General features: G+C 37.0%; 1 long non-coding RNA gene across 1 annotated transcript in view; it reads right to left on the minus strand.

The window, feature by feature from the left end:
* Positions 1 to 504: 504 nt before the first annotated feature.
* The window catches only part of LOC131495644 (uncharacterized), a 38274-nt gene continuing 23664 nt past the window's right edge, over positions 505 to 15114 (minus strand). The window contains exon 3 of the long non-coding RNA XR_009254039.1: positions 505 to 1591. This is a non-coding gene — a long non-coding RNA (uncharacterized LOC131495644). The remainder of the gene's footprint in view (positions 1592 to 15114) is intronic.

Below are 15114 nucleotides of genomic sequence, written 5' to 3' on the forward strand. Positions count from 1 at the left end.
CCATTGTAAACAATCCAGTGCTAAAATCATATGGTGAAGCTGAGCAAGGAAAACATCCAAGGCAGCTCAAAAAAAAAAAAAAAAGCCAGAGTCCCAGCAACATGAAAAGGGTATCCACATACTGCCATGTCCAGCACAATGTGTCAGACTGAGACAACTGAGGTGATCTGAGGAGGAGGATTTACTCCATTTCAGCCTCTCTTTTCTATTGCACAGGCACTGAAGACTATAAAGACTTTAAAGACTGGTTTAGTGGCATCCCACACACTCAGGAAAGTATACCTATTTTCTTCCTGACTTTTTACTTCTATGTATAGTCTAGTTTCCATTAGAATTTCTCCAATTTATGAATTGTTTAGAAATGTGGTTTGTTTAGTTTCCATATATGTGCCAACTTGAATTATGACATAAACTAAGCTGCTATACCATAACCTAAATATAAATAAGCTAAAAAAAAAAAAAAAAAAAAAAAAGTGGATTCTCCTTTCAGAGGTAGGTGGGTAAGCCAGCCTGTAGGGACTGCTCTGCTGGAGGAGTCTGTCCATTGTGCTATCCCAGCCCCTAGGGTGCTGCCGTCCTTTGCAAAGGAAAATTGCTTCACTAACCTCCATCTACCTTCCAGCCCATGGACAGGGAAGAATTTTCTTAAACCCATTTCCTTTCTAAATCAGGTCCCCACAAAGTTGCACCAAGCACCTCAACCTGAAAGCAATCTCCAGACCCAGTTGCAAGGCAGGCAGAACCACCATGTTCCTGGCTCAGTGAGTTCTACTCACAGACTAAGAAGGGGGACTGGATACGGGGGAAATAATTAGCATTCTCTGCCATGGAAGTTTTTAGTTATCTTTATGTTAGCCATTTTAAATTAATTACATCGTGGTCAGAGACTGCGGTCTCTGTAGTCTCAATCATTTGAAATATATCGATGGCACAAGCCTCCTAAATGGTCATTTTATGTGTTTCCTGTGTGTTTGAGTATATGTATTCAATTGTTTTGTGCAGTGTTCCATATACATCTACCAGATCAATATTGTTAATTGCATTGGTCCAATATTTTATATCCTGATAGACTGTCTGCTTAACAATTACTGAAATGGTTTTATTAGAGTCTCCCACTATCATGGTCAAAATCATTTTCTTCCTGCTGTCAATTTTTGCTTTTCATATTTTAAAGCTATTAACTGTAGATACATTTAGAGTTAGATCTTCTATGAATTTTAATCCTTCATCAATATGAAATATGTTCCTGTATCTCTAATGATATTTTAAAGGCTGTATTGTTATATTTGAATAACTACAGCAGCTTTAATTACTATCTTTCTCCATTCCTTTTACTTCAAACCTTTCTGTACCCCAACGTTTCAGCTTTGTCAACAAGAGCTCTACTGGAGTTACTTTCAAATCTAGCCGAACGTCAGGCCCGCCTGGGTGGTTCAGTCGGCTAAGTGTCTCGACTTCAGCTCAGCTCATGATCTCACAAGTTTGTAAGTTCTAGCCCCGCATTGGATTCTGTGCTGACAGATCAGAGCCCAGAGCCTGCTTCGGATTCTGTGTCTCCCTCTCTCTGCTCTTCCCCTACTCATGCTCTTTCCTTCAAAAATAAACATTAAAAAAAATGTTAAATCTAGTCCAACTTTTGTCCTTCAAATAAGGAATTATACATATGGTTATTACTAAAAATGGATTTCTAACATCATGCTTTTTATTTGATGTTCTTTTGCTGTGGGTTTTTTTTTTTTTGCATTTCCTGTCATCTTTTAGCTTGAGTTGTGCCTTTCAATTCATTTTTCTATTAATTTTTATTATGTTTCTGTTCTCTCAGAGTTGCCCTAAAATAATTCAGTAACTACAGGTAACTTTTACGAATTTAGACTTTTTTTATACATTTTCTTACATGGTATGCCAACCTGTAAATGTTTTAACTTTTAGCTCTGGTCTACCTCTTTACCTAATAGGTTATTTCTGTCCATATTCTAATTCTAGTTTTTAATACTCACAAAAATCAAGCATGTTTACCTTATACAGTCAGTGTTTGTTTATATTTACCATTTAGTTACAGATTTCTTTCCTAGGCATTCCTTTTTGTGTTCCTGATGCTTGCTTCTGCAGTAATTACGTTTCTTTCTGAAGTACAAGTGTTAGATATGCTAAATATTGGTACAGACATCCAATTTTATTTCTTTAAAATATTTTGCCCTTGCTCCTGGAACGTGGTTTGCTTACTGATTTATCTTTTTTTCCTCTTCCCTTTGAAGCTATTTTTGTACTCTGCAACAGCAAAGCCAAGCCAAGCCAAGCCCCTTATTTCTCCCTGTGGCTGCTCTGTAGTTTTTCTGCACAATGTCTAGTTTTACAGATCTACTTCCTTCCCCATTTGTGAGTCTCAGAAAAGGTATCTTTCAGCAATTCTAGAAAAATGTCGTCATTAGTTTGTCTAATATTTTGTTGCTCCTGTTCTCATTTGTTCCTTCTGCATTTGTTAATACACTAACTTCTCTTTTGTAAAAGTTAGATTTCCCATCGCTTTGTCTCTCTGCTGGCAATTCTATTTGTGATTAAATCTTTCAATTATGTCTAAACTTCTGTTTAAACTATCCAGTAAAATTTTCATTTCCATCATTGAAGTTTCTCATAAACTCTACATGGCTATCTTTCCATCTGGTCATTGTTTGATAGCTTCTTATTCTTTGATCTTAAATCTATTTTGTTTCTTTAAATGTTAGACATTCACAGTTTATACTGCATGTATATGAATTCTATTATCTGCAAACGTTGTGGTTGTCATTCATAGTTGGTTGTTGGGGCTAATTGGTGACAGTTTGTATCTCCTCTGTACTTCCATAATTGATTACAAGTTCATCTTATTTGGAAAATCATCACTGAATATTCCTGAGGTTTGGGTTTGAAGTGCATTCCTCAAGAAATGTTTTGTTTTTCCTATACACATCAGAGCATAACCAGTCCATTTCAAGAAAATTTTCCATGAGTATTCCCACATTTCTGCAGGGTCTGGGCTTTCTGATGCAACGCTGGTACACTTTATTGAAGGATAACAGAATAGCAAACATGTCTTGCAAGCTATAGATACTGTATTGTTCCAGAAACATCTAGAGATTTATCTCCTCCAGAGCCATTTGCTTACATTTAAGAGTAAAGGTCCCCCTATCCCTCTAACCCCTTCCTCTCTCCCTACCTAGAAAAGAATGGGCCGATGTGCCAGCCATCCTACTTAAGCTTCTAGTCTCCTGATTGAGGTCCTCCACTGTTGCAGGGCAGTATCAGTCTATTATCATGTCCCCCTGTGGAAATCATGGCTTAGAAAACCAGTGCTAAGATGCTTTGTGAGTGATCTTTTTTCTGATCCAGAGTCTTTATGTTTCCCTTCAGAGTATCTATATAAAAAAAAAAATCTGTGGCAGAATAATATATCAACTTCCAAGTAGTATAGAAACTAAGATGCTTCATTTCTAACTTATTACAGCCCAGCCCCACTTTAAGCTAAGCTTCCAGGTTCAGACTTTTTTGAGCAACAGAGTAAACTTTGACCCCATACTCTTGCAAGGGCTGGCTTTTAGTTAGGAATCTGCAGAATCGACTTTTTTTTCATTCAGAACCAAAGCTGAGAGGAAAAAAAAAAAAAGTAATCCCTTTACTATTTCCCTCTGTGGGTCAGATATTTTTCATTCCTAGTTAACTGATGTCACCTTTTGTGGGTTCCACCTGTATCTTGATGTACTCCTATCCTGTATGAACCTCCAATTTGCTTCTTGTCATACATGTAATTTATGAACAATCCAGAATCAGCAGCTACCCCTGGAGCAGTATCTGCATTATCGCCAGCTTCCTCTCCTCTCTGGCTTTTTTCCTCCTCACAATTTATGGACTTTAAGAATTTGCCTTACGTTTCTACCAATGTTGTATAAATAAAAATTTCATTCTACATTTTGCCTTTTGTCATTTTATAATGTCAGTTTTTAATGCTTTTAATCGTAGGTTTTACACTTATTATTAGCATTATCAGTGTCTTTCAGTTTGAAAATGCCCGGCACTCTTTCCCTATTTACTGTTAAACTACCAATGGGGGTGGGGGAGTGGATTGTAAATAGCACAGTTTTGAGCTCTTACAACCATAGCTCACAGGAAAATTTGATCCATTCACATGTATTGCCACATGTGAAATGTTTTATGCTTCCATTTCAGGTTTATTTTTAGTATTATTTCATCTTTTTCCTTCCCTTCATTTTTTTTTTTTTCTGGTTTGATTAGACTGCTGATAATTCTAGCCTTTTCCTTTTCAGAAATCTTGACTTTATTTTGGTGACTATTTACTCTGCATCCATCAAATACATGGAAGTCCATAATTATTTGAAACAAAACATCAACTCTTTCCTCCATTATGCAATGTATACATTGTGCCCACACAAGGTCCATTTTTCCCATCCTCCCTTCCCTACTTTAATAAAATGACTCCTTTCTTTCCCTCATTTTCTCCTACGTGCTTTGAAATTCTTTATTTCCTGCCCTCACTCCCACACACTAGGTTTTTGCAGAGGTAGTTTGTGCTTATTAAAATTTCCACTAGAATGCCTCTTTAATCTCAGTAATTTTTTAAGCAATTATGGTTTTCGTCACCCATTTACATTTAACTTACAAACAAAACTACATGCATGTGCACACACATAAGCAGACACCTAACATGCACTGCTGACTTTCATCATCTTTTTCTTCAACTTGAGGTCTATGGATACATTTGATTCAACTCTTATTTGCCTCAGACACAATACATGGGTGATTATGGTGGTAGCCATTAATGCTTTTTCAAAAATATTCAGATTTTCTTCCTCCCAGACACATCATAGAATTACACTTCCCTGTTCCCTCAGAAGTGAGTCATGGCCACATGAATGGCTTTGACCAATAAGATGTAACAGGAAGTAATAGGTTTCTTTCAGGATCACTCCTTTCCTATTACTACGTGATCATGAAAGCATGCATTAAAACAGATCCTCCATTAGCCTGAGTCCCTATGCAGAGACTCATACTAACCCATGCAAGATGTATAGCAAGAATGTGAAATAAGCTTTTGTGTTAAGCCTGGGAGACCTGGAGATTGGTAGCACAGTTTAGACAAGACAGTCCTGATTGACACAAACACTCTGACACCTTCCACAGTTCCCCGTAGCTTTCTTTTTCCTTAACAGGTGAAGGATTCCTTGGCTGAATCTAAACTTGTTGATAAAGCACCCTACTCTGTCATTTGTAAACCTTATTCTATGCTTTTCTGACTTCCGGTATTACATATGAGAAGTTATATCTCCATCTGGTTCTAAGATATCTGTTCTGTCTGTGAAAGTTTTAGTCCCTTATTTAATTATTGCTTCTTTTATTTTTATCCCCTAGAACTGCTAATCCAGGTTACAACTCCTCATGGAAATGCTCACTTTATTTTTCCTCTGGGCTTTGATGTGTTTCCTGAAATTTACCTTCCAGTTTATTAGAGGTGTAACTAAATGATATAGATGGAAAAATTATGGCTTTAGATCCAAAAAGTGTTTGTCCCCACTTTTTTGAATCTGAAGTGTTTAATTCAAGTTTTAATCATGTCCTTCAACAACTATGAACACCAACCACGTGATTGTTCCACTTATGTTTCTGGCTTCTGAGTCTCCTTTGGATAATTATTTCTCCAATGGCTCACTGACAAGTTTGTTTTGTTTTGTTTTTTTAAGTATCCTAGAAAACAGAAAACCTGCAAGCAGAAGAGGGTGAAAGAATCCCCCGTTGGACCTGAGGTATAAAAGCAGGCTCAGTCCTCTGCTAAGAGTCTTTCATGCTCTTTGGTCTCCTACACTCCAGTCTCAAGAGGCAAGAAAGACAGCCCATCCCATAATCCTTCCTGACCTCTTAAGATCAGGGAAACCATGAAATTCCAAGCTCCCCATATGCAATAGCTTTACAACTCCAAGAATAAGTTTGGTCCATTGGAAAGAATTCTGCACAAGTACTCTGAGAGTCCAAGTCATAACTAAACCCAGCTACCCACAGGTTACAGCAACCATCAAGATCAAGATAGGTATGAAGTTTAGAGTTGGAAGATAAGGGCATCAGAACCAGATGATCCTTTTCCCAGCATGTTCTCTTTCCTCCTGGTCATTCAAGTCTCAGATCAGAAGTCATTGCCTTTAAAGAAGCACTCCCTAACTATTCCTTTCTAAAAGCAGCTACCCACAATTCTCAAATACTTTATGATTACCCTGATTTATCTCCTTCAGAGTACTTAATACTCAATTTTTCTAATTTCCCTGTCAATAGGTCTGTTTCCTACGAGGATTTATATACCATGAAACAGTGAACTTGTCTGCCTCAATGTCTCAAACTATATAGTGCTTTAAAAATATTTAGTGATGGGGTGCCTGGGTGGCTCAGTTGGTTAAGAGTCTGACTTCAGCTCAGGTAATGATCTCACAGTTTGGGAGTTAGAGTCCTGCAACAGGCTCTGTGCTGATAGCTCAGCAGAGTTTTTTTTTTGTTTGTTTGTTTGTTTTTTAACTAGAATCTTATACTCTTTCCCTTAGAGTATAAGCTTAGATATTTCAAGAATTCTCATGTTAACACCTCTATTTCAAATGCCCAATTTAGATTCAATCATATGTTTAGCCAGAGTCCTCGTTCACAATGCTTTCCTCTCTTCCTCTATCTTGAAAGTTCTTCTGAATCATCATTTGATTAAATTACAACCCCATGTATTTTCTTTAGGATTTGTGGTACTTCTAAATCCCTGTATGTGCAAAAAGGTCACATTCATTTACCCTTTAGATCCATGCTACCTTAGGAGTATGTAAGATTCTTGAATTCCAGGCCTCTCCTTTCAACACTCTGTAGGTGGTTTTTTTTTTCCCCACATTGTAGATAAGAAAGCAAAGCCCAATGCTAGAACAATTGTATTTCCTCTGTAAGTCATAGGTTTTTCTCTTAAAATAACCTCTCTTTAGCCTAGAAATTCAGGAATTTCACTTAAAACTGACTCTTGTTAAATATGAAAGCACGGTTATGAAAAGTAAATATACTGTTACACTGCACTGATTTTAAGGGGTCAGCATCTAAGGGCATCAAACAGTGCCCTATGGAAAAACAAACCCTGGGTAAGCCAAAAGACTAGGTAAGGCAAGTTTGGTTAAGGTGCTCTCTTTCTCAGTTACTCGGATTCACTGAGATAGTGAGGGTGGGAATCAGCACTATCTTCAGAAAGTTACCATTAGCTGAAATTCACCAAGTAGTAATGCAGGTCAGAAGGAACAATTCAACTGTAATTCATCTTACATCTGAACTGTAGTTCAGAATTAGCTGCACCAGCTCCAGAAAAATATATTTGGTTCAGTGCACAAAACTAGCTCAGAAATAAATAAAACTTAAACGGTAGTAAGGAGGGAATACAAAAAATAGTAAAATCATTACACAAATTATCTAAAGCCTTTTCCTGACTATTGCCTTCAGTTGTGATTGCCTCAAAACCTGAACAACATGACAACTGAAACTTTTTTTTAACCAGCAGTAAAAAAACTAGGAGTATTGTGTTCAGCATTGTGAAATACGAGGAATAGAGCTACTTGAGAAATAAACCTAAAAACTAAGTATAAATAAATAGAAAATACAGACAACTAATTTCTTCCATTAAGGGTTCTCACTCAGTGAGCTTAAATCCTAACTTATGCCTTTGAAAACCAAAATTTTTATGTAATTGTTTATATTCAACGTGGAACAAGATTAAAAGTCATTAATCATAGTGTTTTAAAGAGCTATACATAGGTGCTACAGCAATGATTTTTTCTTCAAGATACTTCAATATACAGTAAGTTGAAAATGTAGTCACTATCCCCCACGATTATGAAGCATAAGCTATAACCTCGAATTTACTCCAAATTTCACTGATATATACACATTTTAACATGTCTTCTAATCACCTAAATTCCCAGAGAAATTCCCTTAGAGTTCAGCAAGGTCATCTGAGTATATTCATTTCTATTGTCTCCATGTTCCTAATTTAGGTCACTAAACTGTGCAATCTAATACCACCGCACATCTGGCTTTTGCCATTTGTATTAAAAAAATGGGAACATTTGCACTCTAAGTATTAATAGGTTTCATCTTCCATTTCTCAAGTATTTTAGTGGCCTGTCTTGACATTCTTATAATGCATTTAAAAAAAAAACATTATCTGTGACTCAACCACAGTGACCTTATTAAAAACCATTACCAAACTGATACTATTATGGGAAAAAAGAAAAACAAATGTTTGAAACCTAACTCTCAGTAGTGTTATGCTTGGCTTTAAGAGAAGTTAAATATGAAAAGAAACCAAGTTCTCCTTACTAATGGAGATGATTCAAGGTGGGATTAGAAAAACAATCTACCTGATTTATTTGCTGCCCCTCATCCCCATCCCTGCCTCACATCTCCTTAGATGATTTCCAAGGTTTCTTCCCCACCCCCCCCCCCCAACAGATTTAGACATAGAAGAGTCCTATATAAATTAGCAGAGAACACACACAATGAAAAAGAAAAAGCTGCGAGGTACAACAGCAGGTGCAATTCAGGTCCCTACTGCAGACTCTTTTGCATTTAAAAGATAAAAAAGAAACCAGAAGCTTTTAAAAACTACCCTCCAAAATAACCATGATACATGTGAATAAACAGGGTCAGTCTCAATAATCATTTACTCAAGTGCAATGTGGCTGCCAAATTCTTCCATCCCAGGAAATATTTTGCGAGTAGCAGATAATGAATTGTTGAGAAAAACAGTCTCTAACGAGCCCATGATATAAGTCATTAGTTTTTAGGTTCTCACTCTTCCTAGATAGAGGCTCACTGAGAAATTCTGACTTTATAAATTCCAGGCTCCAGAGGGCCAGGGAGGAAGATCTCAAATGAATCGTGGGTATCCTGCCTTAAGGGCAAGTGTGTGTGTGTGGGGGGGGGGGGGGGGGGGGGGGGGGGGAATGATTTTTTAAAGTAATTATAAAAGTCTCCCTAAATTTCTATTTCTGGCATTCTGACAGACTACATACCCTGAAAAACCCACCTAATTGCAACAGCTAAAAGGCTGGATAAAATATTTAAAACACATTTTGCAAAAAGCATTGCTGAGTGGGCAGAAAGGGGTACAAATCCTCAGTTACCAAAAATAAAATGTAACTAGGAAGTGAGTATCAAAGCCACTTTCTACCATAAAGGTTCTGCTAAGCTCTGGACCCTACAACTTCCTGCTGATGGCTGCACAGGACACCACAAGGGAAATCCAAGCCTGGGGCTCACCCAGAGTGAGTAACTTTAAAGACTATCTGGAAAAGTTGAATACCAAAAGGTCACTCATCCCTCATTTCAAGGTCACAAAAATTAATGACAAGAGGTATAACTTGTTTTCTATTACTGCTGTAACAAGATACCAACACACTTAGTTGCTTATGAGACAAGTTGATTATTTTAAAAGTGTGGAAGTCTCAAATGTAAAGTCAAGGTGTTGCCACAGCTGAGTTCCTTCTGAAGGTTTCAAGGGAGAAGAACAAGCCTCCTTATCTTTTCCAACTTCTAGACACTTACCATATTTCTTGGCTTATGGTCCCTTTCTCACATCACCCCAATCTCTTATTTCTAGCACCATTCTAGCTTTCTAGCTCTGATTCCTCCTGTGTCTCTCATATAGATAGCTTTGTGTTTACATTGGACCCATCTTAATAATCTAGGATAATCTTTTCATCTCAATATCCTTTTTAAATTTTTTGTTAATGGTTATTCATTTTTGAGACAGCACAAGCAGGGGAGGGGCAGAGAGAGAGGGAGACACAGAATCCAAAACAGGCTCCAGGCTCTGAACTGTCAGCACAGAGCCCAACGTGGGGCTCAAACCCATAAACGGGGAGATGATGAGCTGAGCCAAAGTAAGACACTTAACCGACTGGGCTAGTCAGGCGCCCCTCATCTCAATATCCTTAACAGGTTTACATCTGCTAATTCCCTTCTGCCACATAAGGTATCATTCATAGGTCCCAGGGATGAAGACAAGGACATTTTGGAGTATACGTTATTATCCAGTCTATTACAAGGCATTCAAAATAAAATCTGCAGTTTCATCGAGGAAAAGCCTCCTTTGAGTTTTATTGGTGTTCACAATGGTCTGCAACTTGAATTCACTGTATCTGTGTAGCCCAAAATACGGGAGCTTAGTTGAAAGTGGTCCTCAGTATGTAGCGGCTACAGCTGACTGGCGGTAGCAAATGCACATCCTCTCTGGAGCACTGGACATCACCTCATGGCTCTAACCATTACTCTAGCAAACATCTGAGAAAAACAAGCAGCTTACAGACCAAAGTCAAAAAATGAAGTGGGGTACCTGGGTGGCTCAGTCAGTTAAACGTCCAACTCTGGCTCAGGTCATGATCTCACGGTTTGTGAGCTCAAGCCCTGCAACCAGCTCTGTGCTGACAGCCTGCTTCACATTCTGGGTCTCCCTCTCGCTCTCTGCCCCTCCCCCGCTCACACTCCATCTCTCTCTTTCAAAAACAAACATTAAAAGAAACGAAACACCAGAAATCAAAGTCTACAAGACACAACTTTCAGCAACATCAGTTCAGAAAAAAAATCTGATTATAAAATCATATGTAATATGTTATGTACAAAAGAATCCTGTAGATATGAAAAAGGATTAAGAGGCCATAAAGTATATCCAAGCAAATTTTTAAAGAACAAAAATAGGAACTCTAGATGTAATTTAGAACTCAGTGGATGTATCAAAAAGATTAAACACGATGAAGAGAAAACAGTAAACTAGAAAAACAAAATGTGAAGAGATTATACAAAAAGTAACTCAAAGATAATGCAAAAGTGATTAAGAGGCAGATGAATAATTTCACTTAACCGGAGTTTAAGAAAGTAAATACAATGGAGAAGAGTCACTATATGAAGATGTTGCCTCAGTTTTCTAAGACCCTTAATACAAATACTCATATTAACAATAAGTGCCAGAAGAGTTAAAAAGATCAGTCTCTAGATACACAACAGTAAAACTGAAGAGCACTACAGAAAAAAGATCTTAAAAGTGGTTGGCAAGAAAAAAAAAAAAAATCTTCCAAGTAAAGACGGAATAGGATTCCAGACCGAACATTTAAAGTGTAAGAAAAAGTAAGCCGATGAAGTCGGAAAGATGGGAGGCTAGAGACACTACTACTGGCTATGTAGATCTTACTATCGCTAGTGTTTTAATCTGGGGGCAGTGGGTCAAGATACAAGTACAATATTGTGGGAAATAAGTGTCATGTTGGTAGAGGGTGATCTGAGAGTCCTGGATTCAAAAATGGTAACTTAGACTAAATATGCATGCTAAGGTAATTAAGAAAGCCCCTTTAAGATAGACACAAAATCAAAGTTCCTTAAAAATCACAGCAAGAACATGGAATGAGATTAAGGACACTAATTCAATCGGACAAAAATAAAGAAAAAAGCAGAGAGGAGAAAGATACAGAAACCACATAAGGTGGTATAAAATGAAATCCTATTTAACCACAATGAATATAAATGGATTTAGCACTCTAGTTGAAGGACAAAGATTATCATTGCATTAAAAATGGAATACAGCTATAAATGATAATGCAACTATTTAATAATAGTTGGTGTGGTATAGGCACTGACTAGTCGAAATGCATTTGCCAACAAATCAGAACTTTGGTCATGTCCAGTGTGCCCATATGGGATCACACCAAGCAGCGGCCCTGAGTCCAGTCATATGCTTTATTCATATATCATCTCTAAAACAGACACGTAAAATGTTAAAAATCTAAGAATGAAGGATGTACTAGATAAATACCAAAAGGAAGTTGACAAATGATATTAACAAAATAGACGAAGACAAAAACAAAACAAAGCATTACCAGAGCTAGATAGTCGCTGTATGATCTATCTAATCACACAAAGCACACAAGTGTGTTAGCACTGTTGCCTTTTCACTTCTTGCTGTTCACTGTGGCGATTTAGCCTGTGCAGGTCTCACAGCTGTTGGTAGTTGAGCCACACATACTGAGGGTTGGAAAGAATTCACTGATGTACCCACAGCTTTTTCATTGGCTATTCTAATTGCTTTGGTCTATAAGCAGAGTCTTGGGAAAGTTATACAACTAAGGGGTCATATTCATGTTGCACTCATTTTGAAATTGTTTCCTATTTCACTGTCACATCTTTTCCAGTATTCGTAGCATTTTATTTGCCTTTCACCAAGTGCGCCACCCTGGAAAGACAGACACCAATCTACATGAGCTGCCTGAAAGTCACTGGTCCTACTGAATCAGGTAGCTTTACTCTCCACAGTTCAACTGCTTGCCAAATAAAGAAGAAAGAAGACACACTATACTCTGCTCTTCATTAGGTAGTTAAGAATGAATTGAAATCTGAGAACTGGAAGGGAAAGAACAATTTACTCTGCTTACAGTTTCAATAAAGAGGAAAAATGCTTTGTGTGGATGCCAGCAATTATCCTGTATATTTTATTGTAATGTAAGCAGCCAAGCCTGGGTAGTTAACGCAATAAAGGGAAATGAATAAATCCCTGTCCTGTTATTATCTTTCAGATCCTGTGGATCTGTAAACGTTGTATGGGAGAAATGTTAGTCAAATAACTTGAGGAAATGTTAATGAAGAAGTTCTGGGAAGCTCTGGAACCATTTAATTCTTCCACTGATGGCTACGTCAGTCACACATTACCCAATTAACAGGAAGCTCAATGTGTTTTTCACATGTAACAAAGTGGAAAATTTTATTAACTTTTAGAATTATGCTGATTTACAAAAAAACTTTTAAGATTATTATTTGCAAACAAGTATTCTTTCACTTCATGAGGACGGGCATTGGAGGAAAACAGGGAAGGTAAAAATTAATCTATAGTGAAAGCAAGTAGATCAGTGCTTATCTGGGAATGAGGGCAGAACAGAGAGGGACCAAAGGAAGGAGTATAGAAAGGCACAAGGAAACCAAAGGGTGAGGATTAGGTTCATTTTCTTGCTTGTGATGGTTTCATGGATGTACCTAGGTCAAACTTTTCAAATTGTACACTTTAGATGTGTGCAGTTTATATGTCAATTATATCTCAATAATTTTTTTTAAAAAGGAATGATAGGAATATACCACCTTGTAACCCCTAATAAATTATCAGACAGTCCCCATCAACAGAAGGCTGTCAGCACCTGGAATTACTCCATTTCGGCATCACTAAAAACAGACCAACCAAGACATTGCAGCCTCTTTGTGAAACACTCCATAACATGTTTGAATATTCTTGGCCACAAAATGAACATAGGTATAATCAAGTCCCTAGTCTACAGCTAACTTACACTTGTAACAAACAGGAAAAAGTTAAACAAGGAAGTAGAGACAAATCCAGACTGTGGAATATTCTGCAAGACAATGGACCCATTTTCTATACAAATCAAGGTCATGAAAGGGGGGGTCTAAAAGGGTCTACTCTAGATCAATAAGAAGACTTCTGGGATTTAACTAAATGAAACTCATGGAATTTAAGTGAAGCCATTATTTGCCTCACCTTTGGGACCACTGTTAACAATATGGTTATGGACTGGGTATTCAGCATTACCAAGGAGTTATTGCTAGCTTTGTTAGGTATACTAGAATATCCTCAGGGTATGTAATTAAATGTCCTTAGATTCATTTTTAAAGACCTAGGTGTGAATAACATGTCTGGAATTTTCCTTAACATACTTCAAATATTTAAAAAAAAAAAAAAAGTACATAAAATGTAAAATCTTGACCAGATAAATCTGGTTGATGAGTAGGTGTTGTTCTTTATATTAAAGTGACTTTTATGCCTACTTGAAATGTTCAAAAAAATTTAATGAAACTAATTTCTTCCTGAAACTGACCAAGTTTAATTATAAAGTTACCTGAATTCTTATAAAATCTAAGTATCTACAGCCATCTAAATTGTTCTATTAAAATTATGACTGACTTACAAGAATACTTGAACTGTTACCATACCCAACTGATTTGCTTGGGAATATTTACAGCGTGATCACAGGGATCAATACAGACTATTAAGCTCAACCATCATTGTCCATAATGAGCACGGCAGCCAAGTGTTCAACAAATGTATCCTCAACATATATCAATACCTCACTCCACTTTAACTCTTACTGCATCTTAACTCCAGTCACCATACTAGAGTATATATTAGTATATTCTATATTATATATATTCTATATATATATTCTATATATATTTATAGAATATATATTCTATATTATAATATATAGGTCTATATATTAGTATACACCATACTAGAGTATATATTAGTATATTAGTATATAAATAGTATATTCACATATACTATTTCTAATCCATCCCAAAAGTATTAAGAGGTTGCTATTATTGCCTCCATTTTACAGAACAGAAAACTGAAGTTTGTTAAGTAACTTGCCCAAGGGCACAGTTCCCAAGTCTTTCTGAATGCTAAGACAGAATCCTTCTACTATCCACACAGTAAGAACTCTACTAACCATGATTTCCTACAAACGTACATGTACGGATTACGTAGCTTCTATTAGGATTCTTGTCAAAGAAAAACAAAGATGACCAATATGCAGAAAGTTGCAAAGAGTTCAGTGTATTTTGATCCATTCAAATTTGTCCAAATGCACAATGTAGTTTGCGCAAAGCGTCCTGGTCTCCGGTCCTGCCTGAATTCCAGTTACAGCTCTGCCACTCACAACCTAAGTGGCCTTTGGCAACTTAACTCCTCTGAGTCTGTTTTGACATGACTGAAATCTGAACGGTAATATCAAATGGTTGTTGCAACTATGATGGTAAATGGTGAAACACGAAAAGCTGATTTAGTGCCTGGGACATTGCTGGGTTCTAAATATGAGCACCATTATTTTACTCACCTTTTGTGATTTGTGCATAAGGGAACAAATCCAATAACAACTACTCTTTGAATGCTAACCCTGACTGCCATCAGCAAAAGAACCATCTGTTGCTCAAGTTATTGCTTTTCTTGGCCCAAGGCATGGTTGTCCCAAATCTTTCCATCTAAAATTCTGTTTTAACTTAAACATTATC

Source organism: Neofelis nebulosa, chromosome 15, assembly GCF_028018385.1.
Source record: "Neofelis nebulosa isolate mNeoNeb1 chromosome 15, mNeoNeb1.pri, whole genome shotgun sequence".
Taxonomy (NCBI): domain Eukaryota; kingdom Metazoa; phylum Chordata; class Mammalia; order Carnivora; family Felidae; genus Neofelis; species Neofelis nebulosa.